Here is an 18,698-nt window from a genome sequence, read left to right as displayed (position 1 = left end):
CCGTTTGAGAAATCAGAAAGTTGCTCGCAATTTGGCATCCTCAGTGTCTTGACTTCAGGCTGACCGAGTTTGGTGCTGATCGGGTGAATCGTCTAGGAGGAGTATCGCAAATTTCAGAGCATGCGTTTTCCGAACAACCCATAATAGCTCACTTCCTGTTGGGCTGACACATAACTTAGAGCACGAAAGTTGTTCGGCCCGATGAGCTCTATATGTGTACCGAGTTTCATATATGTACGTGGAAGTGTGTTTGATTTATAGACCCCGTTTTCAGACCCCACTTTAGGGGGCGCTGTCGAGCCCCCCTGCCACGCCCGGGTCCCAGCCTCAGCCCGGCCCTGATGGCCGCGCATTCTGATGCGTGTGCAAAGTTTCAAGAGTTTTCGAGCATGGGAAGGGCCCCAAAAATGCCCAAATAGTCGCGTAAAAAAATAATAATAAATAATAATAATAACAAATTAAAGCTGCGAGCAGCGATGACGGGCCCAAGCCGGGGGCACCGCCACCCCGGTGGCATCAGCTTAACTGTGCACAGCAGGCCAATAGGCATTTAATATGGGAAAAAATAAATAAAGGGACTATGTCAAAGTCATTTGAACTCACCTCATTAACTGCAGCAACTGGTGCTGCTATGACCAGGAACCACAACACTCACATCTATGAGATCAATTACATTTTATTCTTTAATTTTATATCAGAAGATGTCAAATGTCAATTTCAAAATGAGTGCAGAATACTGTCCAAATGCTGATGTTGTATTATCCTTACACTTCTCTTTATGTGTTTTTGACCTACTGTAGCTTCTGTTTGTTCACCAGTCTTATGCAGCTAAAAGCATGCATGGTTTTATTTTAATGTGTGGCATTCAATATTTTTTTTAAATAAATAAATAAATAAAGCTAAATCACAGAAACCACAACAATGATTTCAATGTCAGTGTCAGGTAAGAGTAATATACATGCACAATTTTGTAAGTCCAGAAGGCCTGTATATTTTTTAAAGATATGTTATTTTTTGTGTTGTTTTTTTTAAACTTATTTTTCACACTAAAGTAATAGTTATTTGCAATAGCCAATGATATAAAAGCGTTAAATTATGACAATCAAGAGACAAGGTTACACACACACACACACACACACACACACACACAGAGTGAGAGAGACCCCCCCCCCACCACACACACACACACACACACACACACACACACACACACACACACACACACACACACACACACACACACACACACACACACACACACAGTGAGCCTGAGAGAGTGAGGGGGGAGGGGGGGAGGGTTAGGACAGACAGAAAGAGAGAGGCATAGTCTGATTCCGCTTGAAAAATTAAATGTACATTCTCAAAAGAACTCATTCTGTATGATTTATAAGTGTTTGTACCCATTGGGACCTCAATTTAGGTCCCTACAGTGACACGAGTCCCCATGAGTCTGTGTGCATTCAGGTTAAAAAAATATTGTCAATGCCTGTCAAATCTTCAGTGTCCTTTGTTTCATATTGACCGAGTTGACTTTATCTAAAGGTCTTTTTATATTTGTATTTTCACAATTCTGAAACTAATTATATAAAACGATATTGTCAATGCTTTACAAATTAACTGGTTCCATACTTTTTCCATTTTTTTGAACCCAGAAATTCAAACCCAGAAATATATATTTTTTTTATCCTTTAATGTTGGCCAAAGCACACAGCAATAAAAGAGCTAATCTTTTCACCATCAAAATGCAACTGGCACCCATCCCCCATCAGACACACACACACACACACACACACACACACACACACACACACACACACACACACACACACACACACACACACACACACACACACACACACACAGTCACAGGTCTGGTGTGCTATCTTTCTGGGGACTCACCATAGACTTAATTTTTTAAGGTTTTTATACTGTACCAACTATATATTATGTCCCCCTACACTGCCCCTACCCCTAAACCTACCCATCACACAAAACTTGAGTCCCCATGAGTCCTGTGCATTCAGGTTTAAGTCCCCACCAGGCTAAAAAAACATTCACACACACACACACAGAGGCAAGGTTTATTGCTTGAAAACTTATACAATATTGCCCTCTACTGGTCATTTAAGTGAGAGAATAAGTGTTGGAAAAAACAAAAAAACAAAAAAACAGTGTGATATATAGAATAACCAGCAGGTGGGAGTATAGCCTTATTTATGAACCAGGCACTTGTGTTCTTATTTTGTGTTTTTTAGGCTTATGCTAAGGGAACACCGTTAGAGATATTCAATAACCGTTCGCATTTTAGCATCTTCTGTATATTTACTTCATGTTGTCTGAGTTTGGAGGAGATTGAATGAATCGCTTTTGAGGAGAAGGTAAAAATTCAGAGCTCGCTTTCCACTTTGTGTTATCTTCCAACCAAATTATCTGACTTCCTGTTGGTCAAAGCTAATGACTGTAAATTAGAAAGTTGTCCGGCTCGAAAAGTACAATATATATACCGAGTTTGGTGACTGCAGATAAAACTAACCCCCCACTTTGGACAAAAGTGACACTTCCTGCTGCCAGTTGGTGGCGCTATAACTTTGGCTTACAAAAGTCATATCCATATGATCGGCCTCTTACAATGAACACACAGCTGAAGTTTCATCAAAATGAATTAATGTATGCAAAAGTTATAACACACTTCCTGTTTCCCTTTTCTCGCCATAAATTCGTCTCTTCGCCACGGCCAAACCGTTTAAGGTATCAAAAAGTTGCTCGCAATTTGGCATCCTCAGTGTCTTGACTTCAGGCTGACCGAGTTTGATGCAGATCGGGTGAATCGTCTAGGAGGAGTATCGCAAATTCCACAGCGTGCGTTTTCCGAACAACCCATAATAGCTCACTTCCTGTTGGGCTGACACATAACTTAGAGCACGAAAGTTGTTCGGCCCGATGAGTTCTATATGTGTACCGAGTTTCATATATGTACATGGAAGTGTGTTTGATTTATAGACCACGTTTTCAGAGCCCACTTTAGGGGGCGCTGTCGAGCCCCCCTGCCACGCCCGGGTCCCAGCCTCAGCCCGGCCCTGATGGCCGCGCATTCTGATGCGTGTGCAAAGTTTCAAGAGTTTTCGAGCATGGGAAGCGCCTCGAAAATGCCCAAATAGTCGGGTTAAAATAATAATAATAATAATAATAATAATAATAATAATAATAATAATAATAATAATTAAAGCTGCGAGCAGCGATGACGGGCCCAAGCCGGGGGCACCGCCACCCCGGTGGCATCAGCTTAACTGTGCACAGCAGGCCAATAGGCATTTAATATGGGAAAAAATAAATAAAGGGACTATGTCAAAGTCATTTGAATTCACCTCATTAACTGCAGCAACTGGTGCTGCTATGACCAGGAACCACAACAGTCACATCTCTGAAATCAATTACATTTTATTCATTAATTTCATGTCAGATGATGTCAAATGTCAATTTCAAAATGAGTGCAGAATACTGTCCAAATGCTGATGTTGTATTATCCTTACACTTCTCTTTATGTGTTTTTGACCTACCGTAGCTTGTGATTGTTCACCAGTTTTATGCAGCAAAAAGCATGCTTGTTTTTATTTCAATATGTGTGGCATTCAATATTTTTTTAAAATAAAAAAAATAAAAAATAAAGCCAAATCACAGAAACCGCAAAAATTATTTTAATATCAGTGTCAGGTAAGAGGAATATGCCTGCATACATTTTATGGAAGTGTATTGTTAACAGACACTTTTAAATGTTTAAATGTAATTAAATTTAAAATAACGATATCAAAGTCATCTAAATATGCCATATTTACTGGTCAAAGTCGACCTCTCTAAAACATGCAGCATGTTTTTATACCGCTGAGAATGTGCACGACAGGCAATATGCATTTAAACAGGAGAATATTTGAAAATTGCTCTAATATGTCACATGTATCACAGCAGCTGGTACCCCTATGACCACAAGCCACACCTATTATGAAATTTAAATATAGATTTTTTTTTTTAATGTATTAGGATATAATGGGTCACTTTCAATTATGTGCAAATGTATATTTTGCAGCTCAAAATGTTGTAAGTTCAAAAGGCCAGTATTTAATTAAAGATATAGTATATTTTTTGGTTTTTTTTAAACTTATTTTTCACACTAAAGTGATAGTTATTTGTGATATGAAGGTTTAAATTATGACAATCAAGAGACAAGGTGACACACACACACACACACACACACACACACACACACACACACACACACACACACACACACACACACACACACACACACACACACACAACCCAAACAGAGTGAAACTCAGAGAGGGAGAGTGAGGGGGGAGGGGAACGACAGACAGAGAGGCAGAGTCTAATTCCGAAAGAAACAAGATTTGAAACAAACAAAAAAATAATAATCTAAACAGTGGGAGAAAGTTTTTTTTTTTTTCTTCACTGTCTGGAAACACTGTTTTGCAATAACAATAGTTTTATCTTCAAAACGGTGTTCTTAAGGACATATCCAACCTGGTTCATAACTAAGGCTATACTCCCACCTTCTTGTTATTCTATATAATTTGCTCTTATTTTCGTCCACAAATAAAAGGCATTAATCTGCTTATTTTTAGGTTACACAAACTTCATTGTTTGAAAAGGAAACTCAAATGTGTTTTTTCTATTGTTACAAATTAACTGGTTCTATAATTTTATTGTAACACAGAATAATATATTTTTTTATCCTTTAATGCTTGCCAAAGCACACAGCAATGAGCTAATCTTTTCACAATCAAAATGAAGCTGGCACCATCCCCCTACAAACACACACACACACACACACACACACACACACACACACACACACACACATACACATACACATACAGAGAGAGAGAGAGAGAGAGAGAGAGAGAGAGAGAGAGAGAGAGAGAGAGAGAGAGAGAGAGAGAGAGAGAGAGAGAGGCAGAGTGAGATTTAGATTAAACATGATTTTCAGCAAAACAATAATAGTAAAGTCTAAACGGTGGGGAAATGTTTCAAAAGACAATTAAATGTGTTTTTTTCTTTTGTTAGTAATGTTTTTTATATTTATATATTTCTATTAATAATTATTTGTATTAACACAATTATTTAACTAATTATATAAAACAATATTGTCAATGCCCTACAAATAAACTGGTTTTATACATTATTTTTTTTATTCAAACCCAGAATAAAATGTTTTATCCTTTAATGCAGGCCAAAGCACAGCATTGGGAGGTAATCTTTTTAGACAGAAGAGTGGCTCACACACACACACACACACACACACACACACACACACACACACACACACACACACACACACACACACACACACACACACACACACACACACAGTCTGGTGGGCTATCTTTGTGGGGACTTGCCATAGACGTAATGGTTTTTATACCATACAAACCATATATTCTGTCCCCCTACACTGCCCCTGCCCCTAAACCTACCCATCACAGGAAACTTCCTGCATTTTTACATTTTCAATAGAACTCATTATGTATGAATTATAAGCTTTTGTACCCATGGGGACCTCAATTTAGGTCCCCACGGTGACAAGAGTCCCCATGAGTCTGTGTGCATTCAAGTTGAAGTCCTCACCAGGCTAGAAAAACATGTACACACACACACACACACACACACACACACACACACACTGTAGAAATCAGTGACACGTGTCCCCATGAGTCTGTGTGCATTCAGGTTGAAGTCCCCACCAGGCTAGAAAAAAGAACACACACACACACACACACACACACACACACACACACACACACACACACACACACACACACACACACACACACACACACACACACAGGAGTAATGCTGAAGTATGCTGCAGGCAACTCTTATCAGTTAAGCCCATCCACCATCCCCCATCCACAACACACACACCCACCCACAAACACACACACATACACACACACTCATGTCTGGTTCACTATCTTTCTGGGGACTCATAGACGTAATGGTTTTTATGCTGTACAAACCATATATTCTGTCATCTTACACTGCTCCTGCCCCTAAACCTACCCATCACACAAAACTTTCCTCAAAAGAACTCATTCTGTCTGATTTATAAGCTTTTGTACCCATTGGGAAGTCCCCATGAGTCTGTGTGCATTCAGGTTTAAGTCCCCACCAGGCTAGAAAACCATTCACACACACACACACAGGCAAGGTTTTTTGCTTGAAAACTTATACAATATTGCCCTCTACTGGTCATTTAAGGGAGAGCATAAGTGTTGAAAAAAAAACAAAAAAACAGTGTGATATAAAGAATAACCAGCAGGTGGGAGTATAGCCTTATTTATGAACCATTACTTGTGTGCTTATTTTGTGTTTTTTAGGCTTTTGCTACGGGAACACCGTTTGAGATATCCAATAACCGTTCGCATTTTAGCATCTTCTGTATATTTACTTCATGTTGTCCGAGTTTGGAGGAGATTGAATGAATCGCTTTTGAGGAGAAGGTAAAAACTCAGAGCTCGCTTTCCACTTTGTGTTATCTTCCAACCAAATTATCTGACTTCCTGTTGGTCAGAGCTAATGACTGTAAATTAGAAAGTTGTCCGGCTCGAAAAGTACAATATATATACCAAGTTTGGTGACTGCAGATAAAACAAACCCCCCACTTTGGACAAAAGTGACACTTCCTGCTGCCAGTTGGTGGCGCTATAACTTTGACTCACAAAAGTCATATCCATGTGATCGGCCTCTTACAACGAACACAAAGCTGAAGTTTCATCAAAATGAATTAATGTATGCAAAAGTTTTAACACACTTCCTGTTTCCTTTTTCTCGCTATAAATTCGTCTCTTCGCCACAGCCTAACCGTTTGAGATATTAAAAAGTCGCTCGCAATTTAGTATTCTCAGTGTCTTGACTTCATGCTGACCGAGTTTGGTGCTGATCGGGTGAATCGTCTAGGAGGAGTATCGCAAATTCCACAGCATGCGTTTTCCGAACAACCCATAATAGCTCACTTCCTGTTGGGCTGACACATAACTTAGAGCACGAAAGTTGTTCGGCCCGATGAGCTCTATATGTGTACCGAGTTTCATATATGTACGTGAAAGTGTGTTTTATTTATAGACCCCGTTTTCAGACCCCACTTTAGGGGGCGCCGTCGAGCCCCCCTGCCACGCCCGGGTCCCAGCCTCAGCCCGGCCCTGATGGCCGCGCATTCTGATGCGTGTGCAAAGTTTCAAGAGTTTTCGAGCATGGGAAGCGCCTCGAAAATGCCCAAATAGTCGGGTTAAAATAATAATAATAATAATAATAATAATAATAATCCTTAGAAGAACAATAGGGCTCTGCGCCCTTTCAGGGCTTGGGCCCTAATAATCCTTAGAAGAACAATAGGGCTCTGCGCCCTTTCAGGGCTTGGGCCCTAATAATAAAAACCCTTAGAAGAACAATAGGGCTCTGCGCCCTTTCAGGGCTTGGGCCCTAATAATAATAATAATAATCCTTAGAAGAACAATAGGGCTCTGCGCCCTTTCAGGGCTTGGGCCCTAATAACAAATAATCCTTAGAAGAACAATAGGGCTCTGCGCCCTTTCAGGGCTTGGGCCCTAATAATAATAATAATCCTTAGAAGAACAATAGGGCTCTGCGCCCTTTCAGGGCTTGGGCCCTAATAACAAATAATCCTTAGAAGAACAATAGGGCTCTGCGCCCTTTCAGGGCTTGGGCCCTAATAATTATAATTATTATAAGTAGTAGTAGTATTAATCATTATCATAAAATTCTGGACGTTAAAACAATAATTATTCATACATCAATAATAGAAATATTATTAACAATACTGCTGCTACTACTACTAATAATAATAATAACAACAACAATCAAATTCAATCATTTTAAATGCTAAAAGTAATTTTAGGCATCATAACATTATATTCCAATTACAGTATGAAAAGGAAATTCATTTTGCGATTTGCTAAATATTACATTTAACAGTTAAAAATGTATTAAAAATGAACTAACAATATATTGTGCAAAATACATAACGCACATAAATATTGGGTAAAATAAAACATTTTATGATAATGCACTACTGTAATACTTTTCAGTACTGAATGAAATGATTTATAATCAATGTTTCTCTCTTTGTCCGACAGTTTTGCTCCAGAAGTTTCTGAAATTCTCAATCTCCGGCCATAAACTAAATGAGTTTATGATGCTCAATAACAGATATGCAGGATTAACAGCCCTCATCCTGAGTAAAAGACACGAGGGAGAGCGAATAAGAGAGGGAGAGAGAAGCAGCATTGATGGCTCTTGGCAGGGTATGATAGGGGCAGCGGTGTAGTCAAGGGCAGAGTCATCCTCTGGCAGCGCATTCCTGCCCTATCTGTGCAGTAAACTGGATCTCCTACTTCCTCTTATCAGCTGTCAGGAATTCTCTAACTGAGGCTCTCCCTACTGCTCCCTCCCACTCTCTCTCTCTCTCTTCTCAATTGCCGCCTCTCTCTTTGACATAGAGCAATGATGGTTAATGGTCATTAAGATAAGAGAGCGCCACGGGACGCCGGACGCCTCTGAGGACACGCTGGAACCCAAACACTTGGAGAGGATGCGTCACATCATCACCGGCCCTACATCTAACCTTCCTCCAACCTCCGCCAGCCAGTTAGTTGCCATTAGTGTCTAACAAATGTGTGCTCATTAGATGCGGAAATGGTATTGTAAATGCAAAGTGTGCGTGTCCTAAAAATGTGGATTCATTATTAATAGATAATGTGTTTGCCTGTTTTTTAGTCATACATTAGTAATATGCTCCGAGTATGTGAAAAACAAAAAGGTTTGTTGAACTTGAAAACTGAACATAAAAGAGGTCAGTATTTATACAGTACAGAACAACTGCATCGTCATAAATATGAATAGGTGTTTCCATGTTATTGAGTAAGTGAGCTGAACACCAGAACAGGTTTTTTTGAAACAGATCAAATGATTCATTTAAAACCTCAAACTCAAAATAATCTTTTCACATGATGAGCTTAGGTGGATGTTAAAATGTTTCAGGTAATAACGCCTCAAGTTTAGGTGTGTACATAGTTATTATATGGTCCTAACATAGTTATTATATGGCTTCAGGATACATTGAAAATAACATGCACGAATCACATGGACCATTTTTAAAGCTTGAAAACGTATATCCCTATTCACTGTTACTTTCAAACGCTCTTGTTCGTGTTTGTTTGTTCGTGTTTGTTTTGCTTTCTGAGTGTGAAAGGTTTTGCTGCATTCACACCACGTCGTAATTACCATAAGTCTGAGATGACGTGACTTTTACTCAGAGCTGTTTACGTCCATGGCAGTGTTTGACATTAAAGGTGCACTATGCAACTTTCCGTCCACTGGAGGGCGCCTATTCAAAACAAATGCGTAGTTTGATGACGCAAAGTTTGAGCGGAGTATCTTGGGATATGTGGTCTTCACCTCACAGCCGGTGGAAAATAGGACTCGGGCAGAAATCATGTTCATGGATGCGGTTAATAATGTTACTGTAGTATAAAGCAGAGCAGGACTGAGTGTTGTGGAGCTGAGCACGGCCGCTGGAGCGATTGTTAAACAAATACCCGCCTCGCAAATACCGGGACTTTTATTATGACGGGACGGGACACATTCGCCGGGCGCCTGCACTGATCCGCTCTTCCGGTTATGATTATGAGATAATAGAGCTCTGTTTATCATATTAGATACATTTAAGTGTGTTGAAAATGATGTTATGACGTTACTCTGTGCGCTCACTTGTTCACACTGCTAAGAGTAAAGCGCTCCTGCCAAGTAAAACCGGAAACCAAGGGTAGTGCAGATATGACGCAATTGACCGGCGACTCCCTCAAACGCAATGCTGAAACGTCCCGGTCCTTGGTTAAAATAGCAACATTTGGGATATTGTAGGTACTCAACTGAACATATAACACCGGCCTAGTGGTTTTTGGATATTTTACTGCAAAAATACTACATAGTGCATCTTTAACTTTTTTTGCTCAGCAGCCACTGATTCTACTGGTTTTCCAAAGTTACTAGTCACTCACACTGTGTCTACATGACCGCTGATGGCCACAACATCTAAAAGCTGTCTACACCGGACTCGACAAAGCGCCCGTTGCAAAGCATTTGTCCTTTGTGTCCATACGTCATTGTGGCAATCACACCATCTGCCTCGTGCCGTTTTCTCACAGTCCCTTGGCCTTGTCCTGCTTGCCACATGCAGTCATAAATAGAACGGGGAATCAGTTTGCTCTCTGGGATTTGTCGCGTCACATTGTGCAACTTCCAGTGTAGACAACATCACTGATTATAACAGGTTCTATATAGAACACTGCAAAAAAAAATGCTTTTCTTATCTTAGCAAAAACTCTCTTAATTTTGAGTTATTTTTTCCAAAAATAAGACAATTACTTTTGCTTGTCTAGTAAATAAATACTTCTTGTTTTAAGAATGTTTAGATGTTTGGACTAGAAACAAGACAAAAATACTAAGTAAGAAAAGCATTTTTTGCAGTGAACCTTTTAGGGGTTCAAACTGATATAACCTGATATAACCTTTTAAGGTTCTATATAGAACCTTTTCTTCTAAGAGTGGTTACACATGCATTTTCTTTCTCAACTGTTTACGTTCACTTAAACCAAAACTTTGTTAATAAGCAGCAAAAAAGTGCTCAATAAGAGCCCTCTCAGTGCTTAATTTAGCACTGAGAGGCGGCTTTTTGTGCCCCAACTTAGAAAATCCTTCAATTATAGCCAACAACAAAGTGTAAACATGATGTAAATAAGAGATCCATTGTACAAATAAGATAAGAAGTTTTTTTTATTATAACAGAAAAAAAAAAGAGTTTTCACTTTAGAGATTGACAGCTCTTCTTTAGCCCCTTTCACACTGATTACGGCAAATACACGGATAATAGGACCCGGCATTTGTTCCCGGGCCGCTAGATTTGGTCCATTCACACTGCCAGCGAAATACCGTAATATGTGCGCTTTCACACTCAACCCGTAACGGTCTCGGATCGAGTTGACAATTATTTTTATTTGCTCATAAACGGCCGCATTACGTACCGTTCCACTGAGCTAGCGAACGATCTCAGCGCGGATAGTAAGGAGCTCCGTGGTCTCGACTTGTGTCCAGTTTGCGCACATTTCTGCTTGTTTAATTTTAGTTTCTTTTGTATACGAACACTCTCTGCGTTTAAAACACCGACTAGCTCTTCTGGCACTGCAGGGTTGTATTATTGAAAAAACAAGCTCTAGGAGTCGCGCGATAACTACGTCATCACTACGTCACATCCATTGACGGCATTAGTTTTGGCTTTTGTTCACACAGCGCTCGTCCCGGATCGAACCCCGCAATTTTACTAGGTCCCCGACCCGAGTTCAATTCGGTAATCAATTCCGGGACGTGGTTGCTTTCACACAGAAAGCGACCCGGCAATGTTCCGGGAATATTGCGGGTCTGACGTGCAGTGTGAAAGGGGCTTTTGTGAATGAAGCAGAAACTGTGATGATTGACAGTGATAATTAAAGAACAAGACATTTTTAAGGTACCAAATTCAACAATTTTTGCTTTTGCACTGAAATTGGTACTGGTACTGGTATTGTTAACGACTACTGAAATTTTGGTACCGTGACAACCCTATACCGTCATATTATTTTGAAAAACACAAGGGAATGTGTGGATGAATATGTTGTAAAATCTTCACAGATTCTCATGCATCCATTCCTAAAGTGAGTATGATTTGGTTAATATAAAAACACAGAGCTGTAATGACACTATAACAAACACCTTCAAACTCCACTGATTCATAAACCAAGCCCTTTATGCAACCAAATTGGAACCAGATGCTGACTTTAGCTCTGCTTTCTTGTGATATAGAAAACGAGAACAAGAACTTCAAAGCTAACTCCGTATTTAGATGCTAACCACAATGTAATATTACACGATGCAGTTTCAAAATTCCCATGCCTCAAATTCTTACAACAGTATGAGCAAGCCAAAGGATCGCTCATTAGTTTAGCTACATAGTCACACATGTAGCTAGAGACATTAAAAGAGCTTGTTCAGCTTATGAATGTTAAAAGAATGTTGCAGATTGATAAAATGCAAAACAATCTTTTCAAATATCAAAAATTCATAAACAATACAAAGAGATGTTTCTGCACAATTAATTCAATTATTGGATTTGTTTACTTAATTATACATATTACCATTTAGAAGTTTGTGGTCATTAGGATTTTATTAATACTAAGGATGTATTAAATTGTCAAAAGTGCCAGTAAAGACATTTATAATCTTAACCAGATAGTGATCGTTATCGTTATGCGGTTAAAAAAATTCTCCAAAATGTTGATTTCCAATAAAAAAGATGTTCTTTTGAACTTTCTATTCATCGAACACATCTGGAAAAAAGTGTAATGGTTTCCACACAAAAAATATGGCCAAAACAACAAACATTGATTAACAGTTTTTAATAAAGAGATTTTTTTTTTTTTTTTGTGAACAAGGTCATTATATATGACACAAGTGACTATAAACTATATACAAAAGCATAAACTGTAATAATCACAATTCCCCCCCCCCCCCCCCCCCCCCCCCACACACACACACAAAAAGTGCATACAACTTATACTGTATATCCACAGCTATCAGGGCTCTATGAGATGTAGGCCACGGAGAACTTGTGAGTATTAGGTTTAAATGTTCTAACAAAGCTTTTTCACACATAACCGCAGAAAAAAAACCGATTCCGCCCCTTCGACACACCAGCTGATCAGTCTGACAAGACTGTGTGTGGATGCACGTGTCTCACTTTAAATAAAGATGTCAGTCGGTAAGACTGGACCTTTGAAGTGACAGCAGCCTGCATCTGTCCCAACTTCCCCCTCTGTTCACGTGACCACAGAAGCAAAAAGGAAAAAAAAAAAAAAAAAAAAGATTCATCGCACCTGCTCAACACGCTAAAAATACAGCCCTGCAGCAGCTCTCCGCTGCAATCCTATACATACTTGTGAGTTAACCCGGGGAGAATGTAATGCCCTGTAAGTGGCTACAACTGTGGAAATATGAGATGACAGAGTGTGCGAGTCTGAGCAGATTATCAATTAATGCAGTGACCTCTGTAGTAGCAGAGGCTCCAAATAAATCCAATGACCTAAAGACTGTCTCTGCTTGCTTCAGAGGAAATAATTCTGGACTTGAGCTGCTAAAGGTTACGGTGCTCTTCTGTAGAGTTCACAGGGTTCTAGAGTTTGTCTTCGGCTTGAATTTAGCATGTTGATAAAAACATTAAAGGGTTAGTTCACCCAAAAATGACAATTCTGTCATTAATTACTTACCCTAATGTCGTTCAACACCCGTAAGACCTCCGTTCATCTTCGGAACACAAATGAAGATATTTTTGTTGAAATCTGATGGCTCAGAATGGCCTTCATTAACACCAATGTCATTTCCTCTCTCAAGACCCATAAAAGGCACTAAAGGCGTCGTTACAACATCCATCTCACTACAGTGATTCTTCCATAATTGTATGAAGCGAAAAGAGTAGTTTTTGTGCGCAAAAAAATAAATAACTTATATAGTGATGGGTCGATTTCAAAACAAAGTTTCGAACGGTTATGAATCAGCGTATTGATTCATGATTCGGATCGCTTGTCAAACTGCCAAACTGCTGAAATCACATGACATTGGCGATCCGAGTCATGAATCGATACACTGATTCAAAACCGTTCTAAACTTTGTTTTGAAATCAGCCCATCACTATATGTCGTTATTTAAACAAAAAAATTCGCACAAAAACTATTCTCGTCACTTCATATAATTATTGTAGAGCCACTGTAGTGAGATGGGCTTCATAATAACGTCTTTAGTGCCTTTTATGGGTCTTAAATAAGGAAATGCCATTAGTGTTAATGAATGCCGGTCTGAGCCATCGGATTTTAACAAAAATATCTTCGTGTTCTGAAAATGAATGGAGGTCTTACGGGTTTTGAACGACATTAGGGTAAGTAATTAAAGAGAGAATTTTCATTTTGGGGTAAACTAACCCTTTAAGACAAAAATGCTTTAAGTTTGGTGCAACTAATATGAATGTACATGAAAAGGAGGACAGAAGTGTGTTCGCCGTGGTATGATTTACTGGATCTCTCAGTGACTGAAGATATGGACGCCAGATTGGAGAGGGTAAAGCAGACAACATTACAAACAGCACTACAGTTGTAGCCTACATCTGTTTCAGACTACATTGCACACCAGCTAGCCATAATTCTGCTCACTCTGTGTGTTAATCTGTTCATCCTGCTCTTGGATTGGCCGAGGGGAACAGGAGAGAGCTACTCAACTCATTTCTCTTTTTTGAACTTATAACCCCTTTCCTCCACTGCCCCCTTCAGAATTTCACCCTGGTGTGACGACAGACTTGGAAGACCAAACCTTTGTTGTTAATTGCGCTTGCCTCATGTTTGGAATAGCAGAATCAAAATGGACAAGAAAATAGTGCCTATCTGGAGCGCATATTTGTGGCTGAACTGTGGTGAACACGTACACAAACTGCAGCAAAAAGAGCTGGAATGCTCACACAGAAGTTTCAGTCTTCTTTTAAACTCCTACTAAACCAATCAATCTTTACCAAGGTTTTTCAGTTCATTCTCTTCGAAAGTGCAGCGGGAAAGTAGCCATGCATTCACATTGCTGGAACCTACTAATGTCCACATGGGAGTCTGTAATTACCCAGGATGCAGCACTAGGATTAGTGTACTCTTGTTAGGTTTGCTCGCCAACTCTCCATTTTTACTGTTAAAACATAAGTACTGCTCCTGCTCTCCAACCTAGGTTTCTTCTTGGGTCAGGAATTTTACAGGAATAAAAAATGGAAAATTCAGTAATTTATTCTCCTTTGTGTCAGTCCAATCCTTTCTTTTTCTGTGGAACACAAAAGGGGAATTTCTGAAGACTATTATTGTCACTCTTTTGCATGTATCTTACGTTCGCCATCTCAGAGTCAGACAGCGGCCTACTAAAAATCAGCATCCTTAGAAATGCTTTGAACGTCATAGAATGTCAACAGAAAATGATGGCGTCTCTTGAAACTCCCCTGCTTCACAGCATAGTTATAGGGTTAGTTCACCCAAAAATGAAAATTATTTCATTAATTATTTTGTTCATCTTCGCAACACAAATGAAGATATTTTTGTTGAAAGCTGATGGCTGAGAAAGGCTTAAGAAAGTCCTCCATTGGCATTCAGTACATTTCCACTGACCAACTCACAAGACACTAAAGACTTCGTTACAAAGTCCATCTCACTACAGTGGCTGTACAATAATTTTACAAAGCAATGAGAATAATTTTTGTGTGCAAAAAAAAATCAAAATAATGACTTCATCCACCAAGTTATTGTCTTCCGTGTAGGTCTCTGACGTGAACTCACCTGGAACTCACGCGATAGCAGCGCTCCTCCTCTTCCGGGTCATGCATTCGAACGGTGGAGCTGCGTCATATTCTCGCGAATGCGTCGAGTTCACGTCAATAACATGGTGGATAAAGTCGTTATTTTGATTTGATTTTTGATTAACTATTTTCGTCGCATTGTAAAATTATTGTACAGCCTCTGTAGTAAAATGGGCTTTGTAACGCCGTCTTTAGTGCCTTTATGGGTCTTGTGAGTGGGTCAGTGGAAATGTACTGAATGGAAGTATGGAGGCCTTTTTGAAGCCTTTCTCAGCCATCAGCTTTCAACAAAAATCTTCATTTGTGTTGCAAAGATGAATGAAGGTGTTATGGGTGTCCAACGACATGAGGGTGAGTAATTAATGAAATAATTTTCATTTTTGGGTGAACTAACCCTTTAATGATATGCTAAAGCCCATCCGCACATTGACGGGATTGGTTACAAGGTAGTTTTTGACATCAGTTTTAATAATTGTATGTGTTTTAAGGACCTCAGTGATTGATCTCTGAACTTCAGTTTGTGGTTGACTGGGTAAACGGTGCACATTTAAAGGGTAAGAAAGATATCACAGCTCCACTTTGGGTCCATGAAGAGGGCACTAGTAGTTTAGGGGCCGACACGGAATGAAATAAGGCAGCACTGATTAAGATGGACTGCTGATAAGCATCCAACATGCACAATGGCTTCCATACTATTCGTGGCGTGAGCGACACACAGTCGCACGCAACCCTACACAAGCACACAGGAATGCTCTCTCTCTCTCCGTCACACACACACACACACACACACACACACACACACACACACACACACAGGATTGCGCCGCCATACCATTGGATATCTTACCATCAGTGTGGAGGCTGGCAGACACGACCCTTTGAAATGCGATCCTCAGCCTTTCCAAGAGCAGCCTCTTGCCCTAATTAGATGATTATATCCAGAACAACATTATTTTAACTCAGGAGAGGAGAAAAAGTCTTTATTACTCAGTAAATTCCTCCTGACTTGCTATTTGTAACCGTGGCTAAGAGTTACCAACTTCAAGCTGTCAAATGAGTGCCAGATTGTGTCGAGTTTCGAAGCTTTAGAGGAGGGAATCATTTCTTTAGATTAGTTCCGCTCTCGGTTCCTCGCCACAGGCCCGCGCGCCCACATCCAATCCATCACGTCAGATTGCACTGGTCCAGCTGTGGCGAGACTGGCCTTTTTTGTTGGTTTTTTTTTTTGCATAAAGGGTTGTGTCTACAAACTTTTCTACTTAGAAATCAAGCTCTCAGCGCACAACCCTGCATGCAATAAACAAATTTGTCCATCCAAGTTCAAGAGCCCCACTTGTTCAGACGGAGCACTCTGTGTCCTGAGAAGTCCTGGGTAAAAAGTCAAGAAGATAAACACTTGGATAATCAAATAATGGTGATCAAAGCCTGTTTGTAAAGGGCAGCTATTGCAGCACAGACTTTGATGTCTTTAATAGTTGACTAGCCTCTTAAGACAGACATTATAAATTACAAAACGTCTCGCAGAGAGACTCGTCGCATCTTAAAAAGGGAGTCTTTGGTCTAAACTCCCAAAATGTTGTCACTGTGTCCAGAAAGTTCTTTGTCTTCCCAACATGAGAAGGCTTGTTAGTGGTGGAGGGGAAACGTCGCATTGCATCTCCTCTTGGCAGCAGCAATGGTAATTTAGAGGCTGAAGCGAGCTGTGGAACAAAGGAGGGTTCGGCTCTGGGCGGAGAGGAGTCTCTAGCATGTCATTTCAGCGGTCGTCCATATATCTAAAAAAAAAAACTAAAAACAGAATGTGCCATTCAAATATTTCCCTAAACTCTGTTTGCCCCATAATCATGTGGAAAATGACTGTGTTTGCATTGTCCAAGCGGTAGAGGCCTGTTCTAAACACACACTGAAACTGCAAGAACAATGATGTACTTGTGGAAATTATAGGGGTTCTGCATTAAGTTTGCTAACATCCACACAACTTTACATAAAGAGTAAACCTACAGAAGAAAACTTAATTTAGACGTTCTGTGCTTCTGCTGAGCCTGAGACCAGTGTTTGGGATTTACTAAGAGTAGTCACACTACTAACTCAACTTTTTTAGCATCTGATTCATTATAGTAAATCAGTTCATTCAGATGGTTCATTTAAATGAACAGATTTAAAAATAATATTCAGCTATTCGAGTCCCTGTACTAGGTACACTACCACTCAAATAGTTTGAGGCCAGTGCAATTTTTTTGAATGAATAAAAACTTCAAATTTAAAATAACTGCTTTCTATTTTAATATATTTTAAAATGTAATTTATTTCTGTGATGGCAAAGCTGTATTTTCAGCATCATTACTCCCATCTCATCAGGGTCACATGATCCTTAAGAAATCTTGCTGATATGCTGATTTGTTGCTTAAAAGTGCCCTAGAATGAAAAATTGAATTAACCTTGCCATAGTGAAATAATAAGAGTTCGGTACATGGACATCACATACTGTGAGTCTCCTCCTACTTCTTATGAAAATCTTGTAAATCAAAAACACAACGGGAAAAAAAGTGCTTCTCAACATAAACCCAACCGTGACGCGGTTGGGGATCATTTATATGCACGCCCCCAACATTTGCATCTGTCCAAATATGTGCATTGTCTTGCTGAACGGATGAAGCGAATCATCGGGACTTCAGGAAAACAAACTTCTCTCATGGACACATGTCATATTCCAGGCTTCAGCATCTTAAACTGAAGAAAAGGGGCAACTATATTCCTACAAGCAGTAAGTAGTGATTTATCCACTTATTGACTAGCTGTTTAAACAATTTCTGATTAAATTGAAAGTTTCTTAGAGAGACCGCATTGTCTAGATGACGCAAACTGCTAGTACAGTAACAGTAGGAAAACTCCAAGTACCATACAAAACTAAATAGTGTGTCTAATGACAAAGGGTAATATTATTTTGTATTACAAAATACAACCGTAGATACTTTGCTTACAGATCGTTCACTCAATTCTTCTAGCAAACGTCACCTTTTCCACCATATAAGTTAAAAAAACGACATTTGACAAGGCTATTCATTTAGTAAAAATATAAGTTATATATTTATATTTTTGAGAACTGAAGTAGGCCTAAGATGTTTTCGCATGATTGTTCAGAGTACATCACAGTCACTACGTAGCCTACATTGTGACTAACGTTATAAAAGTGCAATATCAT

The 18,698-nt window shown here is 39.5% G+C and overlaps 1 long non-coding RNA gene across 7 annotated transcripts in view; it reads right to left on the bottom strand.

Moving 5' to 3' along the window:
• LOC137043942 (uncharacterized) overlaps positions 1-18,698 on the bottom strand; it is a 96,070-nt gene that overhangs the window by 56,737 nt on the left and 20,635 nt on the right. Inside the window, exon 3 of one of the 7 annotated variants that reach the window (XR_010898578.1) lies at positions 16,773-17,284. The exons of the other annotated variants lie outside the window; for them this stretch is intronic. This is a non-coding gene — a long non-coding RNA (uncharacterized lncRNA). Of the gene's footprint in view, positions 1-16,772; positions 17,285-18,698 lie in introns of those variants that run through there. 7 annotated transcript variants of the gene reach the window in all.

Source organism: Pseudorasbora parva, chromosome 16 (assembly GCF_024679245.1).
Source record: "Pseudorasbora parva isolate DD20220531a chromosome 16, ASM2467924v1, whole genome shotgun sequence".
NCBI lineage: Eukaryota > Metazoa > Chordata > Actinopteri > Cypriniformes > Gobionidae > Pseudorasbora > Pseudorasbora parva.
This window is presented reverse-complemented; position numbering and strand designations above follow the sequence as displayed.